The sequence below is a fragment of the Pezoporus flaviventris genome, unplaced genomic scaffold (assembly GCF_033815535.1).
Source record: "Pezoporus flaviventris isolate CSIRO_AGI_PZ_B2104156 unplaced genomic scaffold, CSIRO_AGI_Pfla_v1 ptg000078l, whole genome shotgun sequence".
NCBI classification, from domain to species: Eukaryota; Metazoa; Chordata; class Aves; order Psittaciformes; family Psittacidae; genus Pezoporus; species Pezoporus flaviventris.
Genome location: NW_026892626.1, coordinates 994,427 through 998,405, shown reverse-complemented (window position 1 = coordinate 998,405; position 3,979 = coordinate 994,427). Strand labels below are relative to the sequence as shown.

The window sequence follows — 3,979 nt, the reverse complement described above, 5'->3', positions numbered from 1 at the left end:
GAGGCTGCTGACTCTCCTTCATTCTGTTGTTTTGCTTCCTGTAGACCTCATAGCAAAAGGCATGTTGAGACTGAGACATAATCCTTGGGACATGTTCTCTCACATGAACTCCTCACTGCAGTGAAGCAATTACACAGTTTCTGACCATTTGAAGAGACCTCACAAGGATTCCACCAAGATGACATACCAAACTGACTGTAAAAAATCTTAGATTGGTAGATTCTGAAATAAGCTTTTATCCCTTTGGTAGAACCAGAGAGCATGTTTAGCCCCAGCCTAGCCTGAGCTGAAAATTCCCATCCCTAGCAGTGTTTAAGGTCAGATTGGACGGGGCTTGGAGCAACCTGGTCTAGTGGCAACCTGCCTGTGGCAGGGGTTTGAAACTGGATGAGCTTTAAGGTCCCTTCCAACCCAAACCAGTCTGGATTCTATGATTCTATTAAATGGAGCTTAGAGGTGTCTTCTGACCACCAGCACTGGTAAATTGTAGATCAAACCAGCAGTACCATTACATCCTCTGCATCTAAATGCTTTTGACTCACCTGCAGCCCCTGGCACTTGTGCCAGCACCCGTGGGGCTGTGGCTGCAGGAGGCAGCTCCGCCAGGGACCGGCTTGGTTTTAACCTGGATCTCTTCCTTGCCTGTGGCCCTGAGAACAGCATGAATGCTTTTTGCCATGGTTCAAATGAGTGTTTCTATTTAGCAGTGCAGGTTTCAACCGTTGTTTCTGTTACTTAAGCCAAGGCTTTGCCAATGCCTGAAACTTAAATGTAAGACTTGTGGGAACTACAGGAATGTATTGGTTGTAGGTGGAGGATATCAGGATATTCTGAGCCTTTGGAACATGCCCGCACACAATGATCAAGGAAATTAAAGGTGAAATTCTTGGGGTTTGAGTGAAACTCCTGCCAGGCAAAAGCAAAGTGAAGCCACCACAAATACCCCTGATAAACAACGCGGGGCCTGCTGTGGTCTTGTACATGGCTGTTCCGAAGAGCAAAGCTGTGCTCTAAGGCGATGCCATGTAGAAAAGGGGAATTGCTGAGCCTGTGGGAGTGATTCTCAGACTGGTTTCGAGCCAGCTCTGCGCTGCCGGGTTGCAGGTTCGCTGCGGAGCCCGTGGCCACTAGAGGTTCCCCTTGGCCCACTCCTCAGCTTCTGCCTCCCTCCACTACCCAACCAGCCCTTCCTCCAAGCCAAAAGTCCCACAAATTAAACATTACCAGGTTGAGTACTGGAAGAGATGGGAGATGAAAAGAGGGTATGAATAGGCTTTCTTCACTTAAATTCCAAAAGTGAGCTTAGCATAAAAGACCATAAACCACAATTTTACAACTGCCTTAAAGACCTTAAACTTAACAAACCAAGGCGCTCAGTAGCAGGAAAATGTGTCTGTGGGATCTGGAGGAGTTGAGAAGCAAGCACAGGCTGCTGGTTCTGAACGTGACAGCTACTTTAAAGTACTTGACTGGAAAAACGTGTAGACAAGGCCTTCAGTGACATGGTTTAGTGGTGGCCTTTGCAGTGCTGGGGAATAGTTGGACCTGATGATCCTAAAGGTCTTTTCCAACCTGTTTCATTCTATTTGATAATTGCAATGACTGCACCAAGTAGTGAGAACTCTTTATCATCCCTGTAGGGCTTGGTGATGAAAGAGTTAATGGGTGAAGTGCCACAGGTGGTTCATAATGAAGCTGGAGGAGCCTTAACTCCTGGAAGGTGAAGACTGTCCTCCATCCTGCCACTGTGCTCTGGCATGAAGAGAACAGGATGCTCACCAGCTGTGGGTTTTCTCTGCACAGTCTTGTCTGTAAACATGAAGAGAAGTGATTCAGAGCAGCCTTGCAGAGAAGGACTTGGGGGTGTCGGTTGATGAGAAAATGAACATGAGCCGGCTTCAGTGTGCGCTCACAGCTCAGAAACCAACCGTATCCTGGGCTGCATCAAAAGGAGCGTGACCAGCAGGTCGAAGGAGGTGATCCTGCCCCTCTGCTCTGCTCTCACGAGACCTCACCTGGAGTATTGTGTGCAGTTCTGGTGTCCTCAACATTAAAAGGACATGGAACTGTTGGAACAAGTCCAGAGGAGGGCCACGAGGGTGATCAGGGGACTGGAGCACCTCCCATATGAAGACAGGCTGAGGAAGTTGGGGCTGTTCAGCCTGGAGAAGAGAAGGCTGTGTGGAGACCTCATAGCAGCCTTCCAGTATCTGAAGGGGGCCTATAGGGATGCTGGGGGGGGACTCTTCTTTAGGGACTGTAGTGACAGGACAAGGGGTAACAGGTTAAAACTTAAACAGGGGAAGTTTAGATTGGATATAAGGAGGAAATTCTTTCCTGTTAGGGTGGTGAGGCACTGGAATGGGTTGCCCAGGGAGGTTGTGAATGCTCCATCCCTGGCAGTGTTTAAGACCAGGTTGGACAGAGCCTTGGGTGACGTGGTTTAGTGTGAGGTGTCCCTGCCCATGGCAGGGGAGTTGGAACTGGATGATCTTCAAGTCCTGTTCTGGGTTCAGCAGTATCAGTCATTTTTTCTCTTTCTTGGTAGCTGGTGCAGCACTGTGTTTTTGACTTTTGGCCTGGGAACGGTGCTGATAGCACTGATGTTTTTAGTTACTGCTCAAATGTTTGGTCTGGCCAAGGACTTTGTGAGCCTCATGATCTGCCAGGGAGGAGGGGAAGCTGTGAGGAAAGCAGAGCCAGGACACCTGACCCAAACTGACCAAAGAGGTATTCCATACCACAGCACGTCATGCCCAGGATGTAACTGGGAGTTAGCCGGAAGGGTTGGGGAACTGCAGGGTTGGGGGAAGTATCGGTCGGTGCTTGGTCGGGCTGGGGGGGGCGAGTTATCAGTCAGTTGGTGGTGAGGTGTTGCATTCTCTTCCCTTGTTATTTCCTTTATCATTGTTATTATTGGTGGTAGCAGTAGTGATTTGTGTTATATCTTAGTTACTGGACTGTTCTTACCTCAACCCAGGGGAGTTGCATTCTTTTGATTCTCCTTCCCATCCCTCCGGGAGCAGGGGGAGGGCAAAAAAGGCGGGGGGGGGGGGGAGTGAGAGAGCGACTGCGTGATTTATCTTGACTTTGTTTAAACCACTACAGGTCCTTTCCAATCCTAACTATTCTATGATTCTATGATACAGATCCTTGCTTCGCTGGGAGAGGTTTTGTAACTAGCTGATGGTACAACACTGCTTCTGGCAGCAAACCTAGAGGAGTTCTTTTAAGTCCTTTTAAGGCACCCTGTTGGTGTCTCCAGACCTGCCTCACTCTCTATTTCCCGAAGCACTGCTGTGGGTGGCAGAGCCTCTGCCCCAGCAGCCCAGAGGGTTGTAGCTCAATTGATGCCTGAGTCAGCTTCTGACACTGTTTTCAAATCACATAAAGGGCTGCTCAGAGAAACTGGATCCAGACTGGAGCGGGGCAGAATTTGAGGATGTTCAGCTCCTGGCCTGCTGAGCTGGTGCTGGTTTCTCTTGTGCAAATGTAGATTAGGTGCTAGGACTGTCTATGCTGTCTCTGAACCTGAGTGCACACTACCCAGCTGCCAACACAGCTTCAGTTCATTGCTTGCTTGGTGAGACACCTCCCTTGTTGTGGTTAAATTGTCCTCCAAAATGAAGAGCTGTACCCTGCACATGCCTTTCACTGGCAGGGTTTCTAACTAGTTTCTGACTGGACTTGTCATCCACCAGGTAAGTGGGGCTGCATCCCTACAGTGTGAGCAGCAGGTTGAGGGAGGGGATTCTCCCCCTCTGCTGCACTCTGGGGAGACCGCCCCCTGCAGTTCTGCATCCAGCTCTGGGGCAACAACACAAGAGGGACGTGGAGCTGTTGGAGAGAGTCCAGAGGAGGCCATGGAGATGCTGCGAGGGCTGGAGCAGCTCTGCTCTGGAGCCAGGCTGAGAGAGCTGGGCTGGTTCAGCCTGGAGAAGAGAAGGCTCCTTAGGGGGAGACCTTAGAGCAGCTCCAG

At 50.0% G+C, this 3,979-nt stretch overlaps 1 protein-coding gene across 1 annotated transcript in view; it reads left to right on the top strand.

Annotated features, from left to right (window-relative positions):
• The window catches only part of CUNH8orf33 (chromosome unknown C8orf33 homolog), a 212,552-nt gene that overhangs the window by 158,636 nt on the left and 49,937 nt on the right, over positions 1-3,979 (top strand). The window lies entirely within an intron of this gene.